Source organism: Ambystoma mexicanum, chromosome 14 (assembly GCF_040938575.1).
Source record: "Ambystoma mexicanum isolate Mex_15411 chromosome 14, UKY_AmexF1_1, whole genome shotgun sequence".
NCBI lineage: Eukaryota > Metazoa > Chordata > Amphibia > Caudata > Ambystomatidae > Ambystoma > Ambystoma mexicanum.
The window spans coordinates 609,903,280-609,922,300 of NC_090940.1; positions in this window are offsets into that span (position 1 = coordinate 609,903,280).

Below are 19,021 nucleotides of genomic sequence, written 5' to 3' on the forward strand. Positions count from 1 at the left end.
TCTGGACCGTATGGCCAAATATATACACAGTTAAAATGAAAACAGTGAAACTGCTGCACATGCAGCAGATCAATTAACTTGCAAATCACAATCATCATATTTTTGCAATGTCTTCCACAGTCAGATGGTGTTTTCAAAGAAAGGTTTCAAAAATAGCTTTTGAAAACAATATTTCATATGTATTGTGTCCTCACACGTATTCCTCATTTTATGATAATTATTCTTCCACCTTCAACTGTTTCAGATTTATTTTTTGACAGCGGGTGCTGTGTCTCAAGGGCCTCCGTTCGACTGTCGGCGTCATCATTAGTATAAATAGCCACGCAGCGCCCATTGGCTTCAGTTCTGTTTTTCCGAGCAATCGCTTTGAAGAATTAAGGCGCACTTCGTCACTAATTTTCTGTACGAAAATTTCTTCACCATCTGCTCCATCAACGCCTAAATGGGCTTCAAGAAGTGTGAAGATTGCGGTTCGAAAGAGAACACCCTGCCTGTGGTGTCTCGGAACAGATCACCGTACCTCTGAGTGTAACTCCTGTCAGGCGATGACTTAAAAGGCTCAGAGGGAGCGTAAAGGTAAATTGGCGGTGGGTAGATTAGCTTCGAAGTCTCATTCGAAGAGTTCTAAAAAGATAAAATCCAAAGATTTGAGAGATTCTCCTCGATAGAAAAGGTCTAAAAGATCTCGATCGAGTAGTCGATCGTGCCATTCTTCGTCTTCTCCCAAGAAGGCTAAGCAATGGCGTCACTGGTTACCTTTGAACTCTAGTGATTCCTCGGACGAGGTAATCAAATGTCCAACAAAGTCGGATTACCCAGCAAAATGGAATGAATTCCGTAAAGAAATGTAAAAGAAAATTTCGAGAATGCGGCCCGACCCCCTCGAAGGAGAATCAGAAAGTCCATGCACCAGCCAATCTTTATCAAGACAGCAAAGGGAAGTCGAAGACTAAACCTTATGAATCTTTGAGTCTGAGGCATAATCCGGAACTACATCGAGAGAAATCTCGATCCGACGATAAATCGTCGAGGGCTTCAACAAGCCAGGATTGCAGTCCTTCGAAGGTTCCTTCGAAAAAGGAAAAAAAAGTCGCCAACTCCCACGGACTCCCTAACGCCATCGACATCGGAGCCATCGATGTCAGTGTGGAAGCCGACTGCCAAAATTGACACCTACTTCGAAGACGTTGACAATTTCTTTGTAGTTGTCGAAGCCCATGGTTGCACAGGAAAACGTTTTCAAACCCTTACCAAAAAAATATTTTTTTATATCTTTAACTTCAATTTATGACGACCATGAGCCTTCAGATGACAATACACCACCATTTGGCTTACAATTTGGTACCCCGAATGTGCCAGAGGAGTTAATTTCTAAAGAGTTTAGGATAAAAGACTTGTATGAAAACCTGAAATCAGCCAGTGGTACCTCTCCAGAATTGGAATTTGGGAAATCAGATCCTTCTGACCATGCTGACTCCTCATACAGACAACTGATGAGCAAGTTGGTTGAATATTTGGGGTGGAACAGGCCTGCAACTTCTTTCGAGCAGGATGACCTAACTGATATATTGGATCAGGGTCCCCAAAGAGATCCAATTTTGCCCTTTCATATTGCCTTACAAAAAAGGGTCTCATCTAATTGGGAAACACCCGAAACTGCAGCTGCAGTAAATAAGAACTTTGCAAATAAATCTAGGCCATCCAGCAGTGACCCAGAATATTTAACAAAGCATCCAACACCAGAGTGTTTGGTGGTTCAGGCTGCTAAGTCTATAAAACAATCAGCATATCCATCTATCCCTCTCGATAGGGATGACAAGCGAGTGGATGCCTGAGCTAGAATTTTTTTTACTGCTGGAAGTATGGCTTGAAAATGAAAAACACAACTTGTACATTGTTAAAATGTACGTTTACCCTGTGGGACTGCATAGCAATGGCATCTGAGCACATCCCAGAAGGAAGAAAAAGAGATGGCTTCCTGGCTATCATCAACAATGGTAAGGAGGCACTGTGTAAATGCCTCCAGTCAGGTCTGGATACTGCTGATAGCATTAGCAGGTCCACGGCGACGAGCACCATACTGCGCAAATTTGCGTGGTTGAGTAAGTCCAGATTTGCACCAGATGTGCAGTCTGGACTCCTCAATATGCCCTTTGACAGCTCGAAGCTGTTTGGCAGCAAGGCTGATGAAAGTTTGGAAAAGCTGCAGACCTCGAAAGCAGCGGCTAAATCTCTTAGTGCCGCCATTAGACAGCCTCAACTCTTAGCCCAGGTCATCATCTTGGAGGGGTAAGTCTTTTTCGATTCTACGCCTCAGTTGTAAGAGGAAGTGGACAGTCATAAAGGTCAGAGAAGGTTCCCTCGTAGTGGACGAGGGAGAGGTGCTAAATCAGCCCCAGCAGTGGTAGTTTTACCCTCAGCTGTTGCTTCAGTCTCCTCAAAATCCCTCTGAGGCCTTAACCAACAAGACCCCTGTGGGAGCTAGACTTTCTCAGCATCTGAAAGAATTGCAGGGCATTAGTTCAGATGTTTGGGCACTGGAAACCGTAGACCAGGGTTACAGCCTTCCCTTTCTGAAAGGGCCCCAGGATCATCCACTGGGGAACAGCTCTTTCAGAATTCCAGATCTGCTCCTTGTGTACAAAATGTTGCCCCTACTTGTCGCCGGGTGGCGCCTGTGGAGTCTCTGGAGGCAGTGGAAGTACCTTCATTGACGTGCTGCCACGGCAACTCCAACGCTAATCAGCATTCCAGGCTTCCCTGATTCGCCCGTATGAGCAGTGGCTCCGCCCCTTCTCCCTCACGTTGCAACCGCGCTGATTGCTTTCCTTCTGCTCCGGCTTGCTCGCTAGTTTTCCTCCTCTTTCTCTTCCCTCTTTTTGATACATGCCGGCAGCCTGTCCCTCAGTCCTGTCACACTTGGTGGTTTCCCCCTGCAGACTCCTTGGCTGCGCTCTCCCGTGAGGCTGCCTCTCAGCACTGCCATTCTCTGTGGCTCTCCCTGGCATGCTGCACCTCGGCTCTGCCTCTCGGCTGTACTTTCCCCCTGGCAGGCGGCTTCCCAGTGCTGCTCATCTCTGCTGCCGCTCTTTCTTCTCCCAGCGGCTTCTGTCCAGCTGACCTACTATTATTAGTTGCAGTGCGTCCCCTCATTACTTACCTGGTCTCTCTCTCCTCCATTGCCTCCTTATTCCCTGCTTCCGTGACATCTCTGGAATCAATCCACTGGGAATTTGCCATCAGCAGTGTCTGAAACCTACTGGGATCCTCACAACCTCCAATTCAGGAAGGAAGGGTTTTATTGTAGCCCAAGGCTTTTTCCCTTCTTCACTGGTGACTTCCGTGGGGTAAGTCTCCTGCCTAGGCTGTTTTTCCAGTGGACATAGTGGCTAACTCCCAGGGTCGACCATTCCTCTACAAAGAACGAAAGACATCTAAGAAGAAAGGCGGACCCACGCAATCCGACGAAAAGGTGGAGTTTTCGTCAGAAGAAGACTTAGGTGAGGACTTGGTGTCACGTTAGGACAGTTTGCAACGCCCAACGACTACTACAGCCATGGCTACTGCGGAACAGGTCCAGGAATTGATAGCAGCAGGTCAAGGGCTTTCTGTGGAACTGCAAGCGGTGAAAGCGGAGAACGAAGTACTGGAACAGCTGGTTATAGCAAGAGACAGCCGTGCTTCCAACATGCCACCCATGGGGCTGGCTACAGGAAAGTATGACGGCTCGCCCAAACAAAGGACCTTTGAGAGGTCAGAAGTTACTTATTGAGCCTGTGAATCTTTACTGGACCTCCGTCAGGGATCTGCTTATGTGATGACCTACATCAGCAACTTCAAACGCATTGCCGCCGAAGCAGGCTGGCCGGAAGAGACTCAGTATGTCATTTTCAGGAGAGGTTTGCAGGAAGAGCTGACGGACGAGTTGGCAAGAATTGCCTGCCCTGCCACATTCTCATATCTGATTGCATTCACATTGCAAATCGACTATCGCCTGAAAGAAAGAAAGGCCGACCGCAGGAAGCTCTGAAATAAACCTCAGACCAGTCCGATGCCTATCCTGCCACCTACATCCTTCGGGACATCCTCAAAGGAAGAACCCATGCAGATTGGAACAGCACGAGCCCGAGGGCCCTTGTCCTCTTCTGAAAGACTGAAGGCGCGAACAAGGCCTTTGCATGTATTGTGGCTCTTCTAGTCACATGCTCAGAGATTGCCCCGAAGTACCACCAAGGAGAACGGGAAACAAAAGACCCCGGTACTAGGAGGAACCCAGGACCGAGGAGTCGATAAAGGTTCCTTGTTTGTTATCCACAACAGCTAAAAGGATCTGGATTCCCGTTTATTGGTGGTTCGCCTTTTCCTCCATCTACCCCATAAGAAGATAGAAGCCCTGGCGCTCATCGATAGTGGAGCAGCAGGGAATTTCCTGGACGAAGTTTGGGCCCATAAAGAGGGTATCCCCAGACAAGAGAGAAGGGAAAATCGGGGCGTCAAAGGGGTCGACGGTAGGCCCCTCATCTTGGGACCCATTACTCATACTTCCACTCCCTTGACTTCTGTTATTTGTGACCATCAGGAACTCATCCAATTTGATCTCATTCATGCTGCCCATTTCCCAGTTATTCTGGGAATTTCCTGGTTGAATTTGCACAACCCGTACATTGATTGGAGCAAGAACACTATTCCTTTCCCCTCTGAGTTTTGTTCCTCCCACTGCTTTCATCTGCACCGGAATCAGGCTGTCTCGGCATAATGTTTCAAAGTGGAATCTACCATAGTGGCAGTCCATCGTGTTTCGGGCTGTTTCGGCCACTTTGAGGAGGTTTTCCTCAACCAGATTCCCATGGTTCTACCCCCACATCGCCCGGAAGATTGCAACGTTGATTTGAAGCCTGATGCTTTGGCAATGAGTGGAAGACCGCATTTAGGACACGCTACGGCCATTACGATTATTGGGTAATGTCCTTTGGTCTAGTCAACACCCCTGCCATCTTTCAGCGATTTATGGATTGTCTATTCTCTGACCTTTTGTACCAGACAGTCATAATTTACCTCAATGACATCTTGGTATTTTCTAGTTCAGTGCAATCCCATCATGAACACGTCTCTCAGGTGCTGGGTAGACTGCAAAAGAATCACCTTCTTTTGAAACCTGAAAAGTGCATGTTTGAGGTGACCTTGGTTACGTACTTGGGCTTCATTCTATCAGACAAATGTATCGAGATGGACCAACACAAGGTAGATGCTGCACGGCAATGGCCCACTCCGTCCAATGTTAAAGACATACAGAGGTTTCTGAGGCTAGCAAACTTTTATCGCAAATTTATTCCCCATTTTTCACGGATTGTGTTGCTCATTACCAATTTGCTCAAGAAGGCTGTACCTTTTCTTTGGGGTGAAGAAGCTGGAAGTGCTTTTCGGTCACTCAATGACTCCTTCTGCTTAGCCCCAATACTCAGACAACTTGATCAAACACTTCCGTTTATTGTCGAAACCAACGCTTCGGCTGGTGCCATCGACGCAGTCCTCAAGCAGCGCTTTGCGGCTCAGGAAAATCCCATAGCGTACTTGTCCAAGACCCTAAAACCTTCAAAGCTCAACTACTCGGTCATCGAGAAGGAGCTTATTGCCATGAAACAGGCCTGGACTGAAAGGCGACACCTTCTACAGGGTTCTACTCATCCTTTTGAAATCAGGACTGACCACAGAAACCACAAAGTGCTCCAAGAAATGGACTGTACCAACGCATGTCAAGCTAGATGGGGCCTTTTTCTTTGCACAATATGATTTTTTCATTACTTACATTCCTGGTTCTGACAACTTGGTGGCTTTTGGACTGTCCTGGAAGTGCGCCTCTCCCACTGCTAGAGAGTAGGATTTCAAACCCCTCTTTGGAAGAAACCGTTTTCTGGGAGCCATCACAAATTCTTTACAGGAGGTCCAGGAGGCAGCAGCTGGTTTTTCGTATGTTCCTCGGATCCTACTTACCAGAAGATCAGGATCCTTCTCTTCCATCAGGATTCGCTGGTGGTACCCACACTGACCTTGCATCGAATGGTACTCTCTTGGTGTCACGACTGCAGGTCATAAAGGGCTGGAAGTCACCCTACATCTTGACAAACTGTCGTTCTGGTGGCCCAAGTTGTACAGAGAAGTCAAGACAGACATTTGTCCACTCTTGCCCCACTTGTGCTCAATGTAAGAACATCACTGGCAAACCCATTGGTGTACTAGAACAAAGCCCAGAAGACTGTGGAGTCACAATGCACCGACTTTGTTGTCGCTCTGCCCCCTAGAAGGGGTTGCACAGCCATTGTCGTGGTGGTGGACAGCTACAGTAAACTAGCACATTTCCTTCCCCTACCTGGGCTTCCCACGGCTTCAGAAACTGCAATGGTTTTCTTAAAGACATATTTAGACTTCATGGATTGCCTTATTTTGTCACCTCTGACAGGGGAACCTAGTACACCTCCGGGTTTTGGAAGACGCTGTGCACCTTGTTAGGTATTGATAGAGCACTCTCCTCTGGGTATTACCCACAATCCAATGGACAGACCGAACGCCTCAATATCTCAGATGCTTCATCAACCCACGTCAAGACGACTGGCTGGTATTGCTTCCTACGGCAGAATTTGTCTACAACACGGTACATACTGCCATAGGGATGAGTCCTTTTTATCTGCACCTATGGTCTCCATCCCCGTTTTCTTCCCAACTCGGCTTTTCCTGCATCAGACATACCTTCGATTGACGTCCTCCTCAAAGACATCTCTCGAGCACACAAAGAGGCTCTGGTTAACCTGCGGAAAGCCAGACAGGAGAACCAAACCGATCAGCATAGAAGGAAGGTTCCAGAATGGGACATGGGATCTTTGGTATGGCTCTCTACAAAGCACCTGCTCAAATGGGTTCACCCTTCTATGCTCTCCCCCCTATTCTTTGGACCTTTCAAGATAATCACCAAAATCAACCCGGTGGCTTTCAGACTTCAGTTGCCACCCTCCTTAGGTAGGTTCTTTCATTCTTCCCTCTTGCATACTTATGTACAGGACCCCTACAATCGCAAGGTGAAGGGCCTCCGAATGCAACCCCCCCAAGACACCGAAGAATATGTGGTTTCCAGGACTTGGGGCTCCAGGTATCGCATGGGGAAGCTCCAATACTTGCTACAATGGGAGGGGTACCCTCTTTCCAAACATTCTTGGGAACCCATCTCTTTCATCAGTGCTCCCTACGTCCTCAAGAAGTTCCATCGCATGCATCCAGGCAAGCCTGGTAGCTCCAGGTACAGAAGTGGGCATACTGCCGCTGGGTGGCACCCGTGGAGTCTCTGGAAGCAGTGGAAGTACCTCCATTGACGTGCCGCGACGTCAGCTCCAATGCTATTCAGCGTTTCAGTCTCCCAGCCTTCCCAGGTTCGCCCATATAAACAGTGGCTCTGCCCCTTCTCGAGTTGCAACCGCGCCAATTGCTTTCATTCTCCTCCAGCTTGCTCGCTGGTTTTCCTCTGCTTTCTCTTCCCTCCTTTTGTGCCCCCCTCGAAGGCTGCCCTTCAGCCCTGCCGCACTCTGGTGCCTTCTCCCGGCAGGCTGCCCCTCAGCCCTGTCACGCTCTGTGGTTTCCCCCTGCAGGCTCCTTTGCTGCTTTTTCCCGGCAGGCTGTCCCTCCGCCCTGCCACTTTCTATGGCTTCGCCCTGCAGGCTCCTTGCTGCTCTCTCTTGCGAAGCTGCCTCTCAGCACTTCCATTCTCTGTGGCTCTCCCTGGCAGGCTGCACCTCAGCTCTGCCTATCTCTGCTGTTACTTCCCCGGCAGACGGCTTCCCAGTCCTGCTCATCTCTGCTGCCGCTCTTTCTTCTCCCAGCGGCCTCTGTCCAGCTGACCTACTATTGTTAGTTGCCTTGTGTCCCCTCATTACTTACCTGGTCTCTCCCTCCTCCAGTGCCTCCTTATTCCCTGCTTCCGTGACATCTCTGGGATCAATCCACTGGGAATTTGCTGTCAGCAGTGATCAGCACCTACCTGGATCCTCGCGACCTACAATTCAGGAAGGAAGGGTTTTTTGTAGCCTCAGGCTTTTTCCCTTCTTCACTGGTGACTATCAGGGGTTCAGTCTCCTACCTAGGCTGTTTATCCAGCGGGCATAGTGGCTACCTCCCAGGATTGTCAAAAAGGGGGGTGGGCACTGCTGTATTTGCTGAAGTTCCTTTGTTTAAACTTGATCAATATGATATGTCATATATTTGGGGCACACCTTAAAACCTGGCACAAGGTAGAGTATAAGCAATATGAAAGGGATCAGAATTCAATCCGACCCTAGGTGTGATCTCCCCCGCTCTCCAGGTGGAGCTGCTTCAATTTCAAATCTGTATTATCACATTAGTCCCAAAGATATCATGCTATGCTCTCAGGTAAAATCATGAAGAGTCATATCTTCTATTTTATTATATTATTGAGGCTCAGGCGTCCTATCAGTTATGCGCCTGTTGGTATATCCTGCCAATGCATTTCGGACATTGTCCGTCATCAGGGCTTTAGGCGCAATCATTTTGTCAGAGGCATTACTTATTCTCTCTTCTGTGTCACTCCGCTGTACCTCAATATTATTTTCTCAGGGGTAACCCTTGTTCCCCAAGCGCTCCCCAGGATTGACCATTCCTCTACAAAGAACAGAAGACATCTAAGAAGAAAGGCACACCCACGCAATCCGACGAAGAGGTGGAGTTGTTGTTTGAAGAAGACTCAGATGAGGACGTGGTGTCACTTGAGGACACTGCTAGAGAAAGGTGCCATAGAACCGGTAACTGTGGTGGAGAGGAACAAGGGTTGGTACTTCCCGTGCTTTCTAATTCCCAAAAAGGACAGAGGATTGAGACGATCTTGGACTGATGAAACTTAAACAAGTTCCTCAGGAAGCACAAGTTCAAGATGGTTACCCTTTCTCTTCAGCCCCTCCAGCTCCAGGACTGGATGGTATCATTGGACCTTCAGGATGCTTGCTTTCATGTGCCACTCCATCACAAGCACAGATAGTACCTGAGGTTCACCGTTGGCGATTTTCATTATCAGTTTCGAGTTCTGCAATTTGGGCTGACCTCTACCCGATGGTTTTCACCATGTTGATGGTGGTGGTGGCAGCGAGTCTCAGGAGAGGAGGGTGGTTCATGTCTAACCCTACCTGGATGATTGGCTGATCAGGGCCCATTCTCCCACAGGCCCTGGAACATATCAGATCCACCAGACACTCTCTCACAGACTGGGCTTCTCCCTCAATTACAAGAAGTCCCACATGATACCATCTCAAAGACTCCAGTTTATTGGAGCAGTTCTGAATACTTCCTCAGGGAAAGCCTTGCCATCCGAGGTGACGGCTCAACACATTATGCTGATGGTCACCAAATTCCAGAGTGCCCAGCTTCTTCCGGCCTTTGACTTTTTGAAGTTGCTCTGCCACATGGCATCCTGCATTTTCCTGGTGCCAGAGGCTGGCCTGAGAATGAGATCCCTCCAATGGGCTCTCAGGACTCAATGGTCCCAATTCTCGGGAAGGATGTCAGACCACCTTCAGGTTCCAAGCAGAGTCATGCAGGATCTTCTGTGGTAGGCTCGCAAAGACAACATTATGAAAGGAGAATCCTTTTGGCAGCCATGGCCGGAGATAACAGTAGTTACGGACGCCTCCCTCACAGGGTGGGGAGCTTACGGCAACAATCTGACAATCCGCGGTCGTTGGTCTCCATCGGAGTCCAAACTACACATCAACCTTTTGGAGCTGAGTGCAATCAGACTAGCGCTGAAGGCCTTTCTGCCCTCTGTACCAGGAAAGAATGTCCAGATAATGATGGACAACACAGTGGCGATGTACTACCTCAACAAGAGAGGAGGTGTAGGTTCACTACCACTGTGCAGAGAGGCAATGCAGCTCTGGTTCTGGGCAGTTCAAGAAGGAATCTCCCTATACGCAGTTCACCTAGCCAGAGAGGAGAACACAGTGGCGGACGCTCTGAGCAGGCAGAGCACAGTCTCCCACGAGTGGGAACTAGCTCAGGAAGTCTGTCAATAGATCTTCACCCTTTGGGGAACCCCTCAAGTGGATCTGTTTGTGACCAGTGTTAAAAGGAAGTGTGAACTGTATTGCTCCAGGGAATTTCCCCCTTCTGTACACGTTTCCTTCAGTCCCCGTCATTCCTTGTGTGATCAGGCGGTTGAGGAAGTTTGGGAAATCCGTGATCCTAATTGTGCCGGATTGGGCCAGGAGGACATGGTACCTGGACCTTCTGGACATGTCCATCTGCCCTCCAGTGTGTCTTCTACAAAGGACCTGTGTGTGAGAGAGAGAGTGAGAGATGCGGGTCAGGTTCTCCATCCAGAGGTCAAGACTCTCAACCTTCACGCTTGGTTTCTGAGAGGTTGAGATATAAGGATTGGGATCACCCGGGTGACATAATGGAGATCTTGCTTTCGGCCACAAGGCCAGCGACAAAATCTTTGTACCGCTGCCGTTGGAATAAGTTCAGCAATTGGTGCAAGGATACGAATGTGGACCATTTTCTTCGTGATACGCCTATGGTGCTTTCTTTTTTGTTACATTTAACGAGTCTGGGGCTCCAGATTGGAACAATTAAAGGTTACCTGGTGGTGCTATCTATTTTCAAGCGCTCATCAGAGGAGGATTCATATTTTAAAATCCCTCTGTTCAATTCCTAGAAAGTTTTACTAATGTATTAACTCCAGTTACATTCCAAGTCCCTATATGGGATCTTAACCTGGTGTTAAAATGTCTAACATGCAGTCGCATGCACTTTCCTGTAAACCCCCACACACCGTTTTCTATAAAGACAAAGTTGTTCTCAGGGTGAAACCTTTTTTAAGGTAGACTCTGACTTCCACTTGTCGCAAAAGATCATTTTGCCATCTTTCTACCCACCTCCTCATCTTGGAAACGAGCAAGAAAGTTTACATAGGCTGGCCCCAATAAGGGTTCTCGGCTTTTATATATCAAGAATGTCCAAAATGTGTCAAAATGACCAATTATTCATTGGCTATACAGGCTCTAAATTGGGTTTAGCTGTGACAAAACAGACCCTATCCTGATGGATCATCCTAGCTATTGGGGAATGTTAAATAGCAAGGCTTGAGAGCACATTCCACAGGGGGGGTGGCAACCTCTGCTGCTCTTCAGAGAGGAGTTCTAGTGAAAGACATATGTGCAGCCATAACTTAGTTGTCTGTTCACACTTTTGTAAAACATTACTGCTTGGATTCATCTTACGATCAAGAAGGACAATTTGGGAAAGCGGTCCTTCATACAGTCCATGAAAGCAGTTAAGGACGAAATAAAATTCATACTCCCACCACCAAATTATTAAGGCTTTGGGAGTCTATCTTAAGATGAGGAATATGTGGGAGGACACATTCCATTCGAAGAACAAGTTACTTACCCATAGTAACGTTCTTTCGATGGGATGTTACTCCCGCGTATGCTTCATTGCCCCTCACAGCCTAATCCACCGTAGACTTTACATGTCTTTACACTTTGCATTTTCTTGGAGCCTACGGTCTATGGTACGCCTGGTAATTCCTCTACAGGAGGGGAAAAACAGAACTAAAGCCAACGGGAGCTGCGTGCGCTATTTATACTAGTGACGTCGACTGTCGAGCGCAGGCCCTCGCAGGACATCGACTCAACGAGAAGGTACACAGCGCCCCCTGTCGAAAATAAATTCCAAAGCAGTTGAAGCTGGAAGAATATTTATCATAAGATGAGGAATACGTGGGTGGAACAATCATTCGAAAAAAACTTTATCACGGCTAAGTAATTTGTTCTAATACCAATTAAACCTGGGAAGAGATCTGCTGAAGTGCATGAATTGCAGATTGGTCTCAAATATCGGCTTCTCCACATAACCAAAGTGTGTGCTCCCGTGCAAATCTTTTTATCTCACCATGCTTGATCTGCCAAAAAAGAAGTCTGTACAAGGTATTCAACCTGCCCTGTTGGATACGTCAAAAAAAGCCTCACTCCTAATATTGCCACAAAAGTAGATATTAACAGTGATCATTCATATACTGTACTTCAGTTTGTGTCCTGTTTTACTCGTGGCAATGTGTTTTTAATGTAACTTCCCATGTTACCTTTGCATATTAAAGGCTCATTCTATGATCTCAGTTTCTGTAATATCACGGATGTCAATATTTATACCAATAAGGGGGCCCACACATCGTTTGCCACCCAGGGGCCCGCAAATCCTAGGGCTGGCCTCTTAGTGACTGATTTAAACAAATGTTTTCAATGGGACTTTCCAATGTTAAAACATTTTTCGTAAATCAGGCCCTTAGTTTGCCATCACTTTACTGGGAGGTTGTTAAAATCAAAAAGGCTGGTGTGCGTTGTTGTGTGCTCAGAAACGTTACAGAATTTAGACTTGTGTTCGTTTTTCTGTTCTCAAACTGCTCTTTGATTTTATGCGAAGCACAGTAGTTTTAGTGATATGTGTGCTATTGGTGCTATTTCAGAGCCAGCTGAAGAGGTCAGAGATGATTTAAAACCTTGGAATATGTTTTTCGCTAGCAAAAGCACAATTAACATGACACAGCCTTTAGTTTGAGAAAAATGATGCCTGCCTAGGAAATACTATTTACCTGTCCTTGCAGAGGGTTCAAAGCTGCAGATTGTCATGCGACGGGCAGACCGAGGAAGGGGGGGCGGGTGGGAGGGCAGGCTATGAAGTACACTGATCCTGTGCGGTAGCTACATGTTGGCTTTTCCTTACCCCGGCTGGGTACTCTTGTTACTGCCTGCGGACTTCATGTTTATCACCCACCTCACGTTGCCCTGTTCGCGCTTCTTGCCAAGTGATGTATTGCCGGCTCCCCCCCCCCGCTTCGGCACGCTGGAGCTGACTCAAACATAGGCACCCTGTCTCCCTGACACAGGCTATTGGGATGCCCAGCATGCGCCGCCGGAAGGCTGCACCACGTGCCAGGCACACAGGCTTCTGAGCATTGCATGGCAAAATGCGAGAGGAAATTGAATGAAAAGCCCTTTAGGCATTGAATCATGAATGCAGAAGCAGCTGTGAAATTTCTAGATCTGCGAGGGCCTAGGCTGCGGTTCATGCTTATATTTTCCCTCTCCCTGTATTTTTTTTCTGAGGGATAAATAATCCAAGCAAAATAGAATTTGTATTTCAGCTATGTTTGTGTTTTGACGCCGAATTAGCCCCCCACTCCTTCCCCTCGCAAGCTCCAAATGGATATACTTTCGGTTCTCAGAGCCACAGCTATTATATTGAGCCCAGTGGGAAAAACTATTGTATGATGCAAATCGGATTTCAGATTAGCCGAGAGCCCAGGTCCCTTGCTAATGGCAATAGTTAGCCGTATAAATCTCAGTAAGATGAAATACTATAATAGTCTGTTGGGTGATCATATATGTTATACCGCTAATGACTTCAGAAGTATATGCACCAATGGAACAATATACTTAACGCACGTTCCCAGTTCTTAAAACCATCTCCTTTAGTGTTAATCTCCCTACTGTTTGTACTCCATTGTTTGCTCCTCTATCAGCAACCTTCTCCATCGAGTTCCATGTTCTCTCTCTCCATCTATCCATTTATCTCCCGTCTTTGTGTTATGTCTCTTCCCCTCTCGCGGTTAATTTCCTGTTTGCCCTATTTTCTTTTCCACCCCTCCTCAATCAATCTGTTCCCCATTTCCCACAGCTGCTTCCCTTCACCCAGCTGTAAATGCCTTTGGTATTCTTATTTTATCCGTGTATTCTCTGAGCAACCCCCTGCATTCTGAAGATTAGCATATGTAATGCAGAAGATGACTGCAATGCTATGTCTCTTGTCCTTTGGGTCGTCCTATTCTCTCTTGGATTGTCCTGCTGTAGAAGCCTATATTTCCCTATTACCTTCTTTTTCACACCCTCTTCTCATTTTCTTTCAATCCAATCGTCTCTTCCACCCTCCCACTGTTCACGTTTTTTCACTCATTTTCTACTTCTTTTGCCCATCTTCTCAAATGTTGCTCTCCTGTTGTATTCCTCAATCTACTCCCAGATACGTTCTTTCCTTCACACCACCACTCACTCCTGTGTACACGTCCTACTTACAATTAGTGTGTTCCTGCCTCTCTTTCAATTTCTCCCTAGCTTTCTTCTTTAGGCCATTTTATGTGGGCACGCATTACGCCTGTAGACCACTTACAGGGGCTGAAACACGTGTATAAGGTTGCTTTTGGTACTCTTGTTCAGAGAGGAATTGCCATAGCATTTCGCTGCTGCACTGCCCATGTGGGCGGGACAAAGACTGATATGCAAATGGATATTTCCCATCTGTGAAAGGTACAGTGAGCAAAAAGCGTGTACTGCAAACTCTCATCTCAGAACAGGTTATCATGCCATGTTCTTTCTGGAGAGGAGCGCTTGCTACATTCTTTGAAATGTTTGCAAGGAACTTGGGGATGGTCACCCTGAGTTACCTGGGGGCAACCAGACGTGGACTCCCTGCTCAATGTGCTCAGAGAGACAAAGCTTCACCTCACTGATGAGGCCCAACAAAGCTGAAACACGTGTATGGGGTTGCTTTTGATACTCTTGTTCAGAATGGAATTGCCATAGCATTTCGGTGCTGGACTGCCCATGTGGGCGGGACAAAGACTGATATGCAAATGGATATTTCCCATCTGTGAAAGGTACAGTGAGCAAAAAGCGTGTGCTGCAAACTCTCATCATCTCAGAACAGGTTATCATGCCATGTTTTTTCTGGAGAGGAGGGCCTGCTACCTTCTTTGAAATGTTTGCAAGGAACTTGGGGTTGGTCACCCTGAGTTACCTGGGGGCAACCAGACGTGGACTCCCTGCTCACTGTGCTCAGAGACAGAAAGCTTCACCTCACTGATGAGGCCCAACAAGGCTGAAACACGTGTATGGGGTTGCTTTTGGTACTTTTGTTCAGAAAGGAATTGCCATAGCATTTCGGTGCTGGACTGCCCATGTGGGCGGGACAAAGACTGATATGCGAATGGATATTTCCCATCTGTGAAAGGTACAGTGAGCAAAAAGCGTGTGCTGCAAACTCTCATCTCAGAACAGGTTATCATGCCATGTTCTTTCTGGAGAGGAGTGCCTGCTACCTTCTTTGAAATGTTTGCAAGGAACTTGGGGTTGGTCACCCTGAGTTACCTGGGGGCAACCAGACGAGTACTCCCTGCTCACTGTGCTCAGAGAGACAAAGCTTCACCTCGCTGATGAGGCCCAACAAGGCTGAAACACGTGTATGGGGTTGCTTTTGGTACTCTTTTTCAGAGAGGAATTGCCATAGCATTTCGGTGCTGGACTGCCCATGTGGACGGGACAAAGACTGATATGCAAATGGTAATTTTCCATCTGTGAAAGGTACAGTGAGCAAAAAGCGTGTGCTGCAAACTCTCATCTCAGAACAGGTTATCATGCCATGTTCTTTCTGGAGAGCAGCGCCTGCTACCTTCTTTGAAATGTCCTGCTTTAGAAGTCTATCTTTCCCTACTACCTTCTTTTTCACACCCTCTTCTCATTTTCTTTCTATCCAATCGTCTCTTCCACCCTCCCACTGTTCACGTTTTTTCACTCATTTTCTACTTCTTTTGCCCATCTTCTCACATTTTGCTCTTCTGTTGTATTCCTCAATCTACTCCCAGTTCCTTCACACCACCACTCACTCCTGTGTACACGTTCTTCTTACAATTAGTGTGTTCCTGCCTCTCTTACAATTTCTCCCTAGCTTTCTTCTTTAGGCCATTTTATGTGGGCACACATTACGCCTGTAGACCACTTACAGGGGCCAGGTGGGGCTACTGCATTCCTCGCAGATAATTTCCCCTCTTCCTCAGTATTATGTTCACAATTTCAATTCTTTGGTTCTCTTGTCTTTCCATTTCTCTTCCAGTCTTCCCCTAATATCTGTTTGACCTATTTATCCATCATTGAAGTCTTGGCCTTTCGTTGCAGTTTTCATGACTCTTCTGTTTTCCTTCTCTACCTCGCTCCAATTCCTCTTGTGTATACTTTCTATTACACGTGTCCCTTCTCCCCCCTTATTATGTTTTCCTTCTTAATTTCTCTTCTTTTTGTCACCTTTATTTCCACTTCTCCCATCTTAGTTATAAGGTCCTGCAGGCCTTAAGTAGGGTGAGCAAAGTGGGATGAACACAGTTTGAAGGAGCTCGTTTACTGTGATCGCCAACATGTCTTAAACTTTGTTACATTTTCTTGTAAACATTAAGATATTTGGAATGCAAATAATGAGCCGCCTTGTTACAAAAGGCACACTCTGCTTCAACAATATGGGATGGCGGCAATAACCACCTATGGATTTCTGATTTATCTGTGCCGAACGTTCATCCTCTTTCTGTAAACTTAGCAATAATGTATTTCTATAGAAAATCATGACTCTCAGACTAACATGACCCGTTTTTCTTTCTTTGATCCCAGCAGTTAATTTCGGTGCACCCTATTGTGTCATAATGAATTAGAATGCTTTACTTAGCAGCAGCACATTATAAAAGTTAGGTATAATTTGCTGTTTATCCTTTTAAACGTCTTGCATTAATTACCTAATTGTGCTAAAATATGTTCCTACCTACACGCTTTTACAGTTTACGTGTAATTTTAGACCGAGTGATCCAGGTATAAGGGGACAATTTGGGAGTAGCCATGGTATTTCCTACTCAATTTGGTGCACAGTTGAATAATGTTGCAGAAATTAAGAATTTTGAAAAATAAATGGTTTAAAGTAACGCTTGCCGAAAATAACTGTGCCCAAAATGAAGACAGGGAATGTAAAGCTGGTTTGTTATTTATCAGCACAGGGTGACTGTTATAAGCTGTGCTGTAGTTTATCTGTGTGTGGTCTATAAGTACTGGTTCAATTGACGAAGAACCACCCGAGAGATGGAAACCCCTTGAAACCAACCCCTTCTGGCCTCGGATTCACTGGACACCTGCCCCCTCCCCACTCAAATCGACAAGAACTTGACACTGCAACATGAAGACTGCATTGGTTATCTATTTGTTTGTTACGTTGATATCTGTTAATTATTAAAACATATGTATTTGCACAAATGCTAATAGAATACTTTACAAAAAAAATATATAAGTACTGGTTCAAACCACCTCCCAAGCATTTTAACTCTGTCTTCCTCAGCTATCTCATCTTGTCTCCTGTCCTCTTAATACCTTTTACGCCATCGAACCTCACAGCTCATTCTCCCATGGATAATCCTATGCCACAAGAATTGCACAATACATGCCACTTTCAGACTAAATGAACACTGGAAAAGGACAGTATGTGAAGGAGAAAGGAAGAGGAGTGAAATCCGGGTGATTGTAGCCTTTTAGATATCAGCGGGATCATGACCACTTTGGATAATGTACCTTTCCCAATTTATCGCCATAGATCATGCCTCAGTCAATACGTTTATCATATATTGAACAACTTGAAAACTGATAGACATAATAATAAAAGAAGCAGACAAATGAGGAAATATTGTTATTCTAAATAGAGCAGATTATATCAAGATGGCAGGCAATAATCTCGAAACACCAGGCTGCTATGAGAAACTGACAATCCTATGAACTCTATAGTTAGAGTATGTTCAGCCAAAAATTTCAAAAAATTACACCATATGGTGCCATGATAACTTACAAGAGGAGCGGGGGTGTCCCCTGCACCGTTGTTTGCTATAATCGTTTCGGGGGTTACAGGGGTGTCCACCGCTTCCTATAAAGTAACGTTTAAGAAAATAAAAAAGGCCCCTGCAGCGCTGGTTCCCATCCACGTAATTGAAGGGAACTGGCATTGCAGGGGGACAGAGAGTCCGTGGCACACAGCGAAGTGTGCCGCCAAAAGGTAAGTAAGGGGGTGGGAAGGAGCGGGGTAGCAGAGTGGGATTTTGCTGCAGGGTGATGTTCGTGATTATTACGATTTAGAACATTTCCAATTTAAAAATTTTGGATTTGAAATTTTCAGAATCGAAATAATCATGGACATCCTTCAATCACTGGACAGTTTCCTTGCGGCTCTGAGTTTTTGCTCGTTTAGAGCATGGCAATGCTGTTGAAGGAGAGTGTAGATCCCATCCTGGCAACTAACCAGGATAGATGAAAACACTGTGTACACCTGCAGTGTTGGTACACAGGGTTCAGCCCTGAGGACGGACAAGGTCCGAAATGTATTGGCAAGATTGGACCCATGTATAAACACTGCCCCCGTTTAGAATTAAAATGAACTGTGTTTATTAACTAATGTAGTGTTCCTTGAATTGTTTTAAGTGATAATGAATTTGGATGACTCAGTCACCTACCTGTATGTGGCATGTTTGTAGCCCGTTTCATGGCAAAGCGAGAGTGCATGGTTTTTTCAAGGGCGACCGTGGAACTCGCAACTAAACATGTTTCTCGTGTCGCACCTTGGATTATATTATTGTCTATCGTGGGACTTATATGAATAATTATGTTGGCTAAAACTGTACACATGATTGTACTTTCGAAGGGATTGTGTCCTCCGACGTATTCCTCATCTTAGATATCTCCTTCCAGTTCTGCTGGCCTTGGAAAATTTTTCTCTAGAGGGCGCTGCGCGTCGACGTCCTCCGAGTCGATGTCCCTCGACAGCCGCTGTATCGACGTCGACGTCATCCTGCCTATAAAGGCTGCGCGCAGCGTCCGTTGCTCAGTTCTGTTTTTCCGCGCTTACTCAGTGCCTCGGAATACCGGTGCTCAGTTCTTGTCAGATTAATCCTATTTACCTCGAGTTATTCGATCCGTACTCAATGGCTTCCTCGTTGGAACCGACAACTCCTCGATCCGGCTTCAAAAAATGCCGAGATTGTGGAAAAAAGATGTCGCTGACTGACCCTCACAGAGTTTGTCTGTGGTGTTTGGGAGCTGAACACCATTGTTCGGAGTGCGAGGACTGTATGTCCATGACAGCTAAGGCCCTGAAGGAGCGTAGGGGGAAGCTGGAGAAAGGT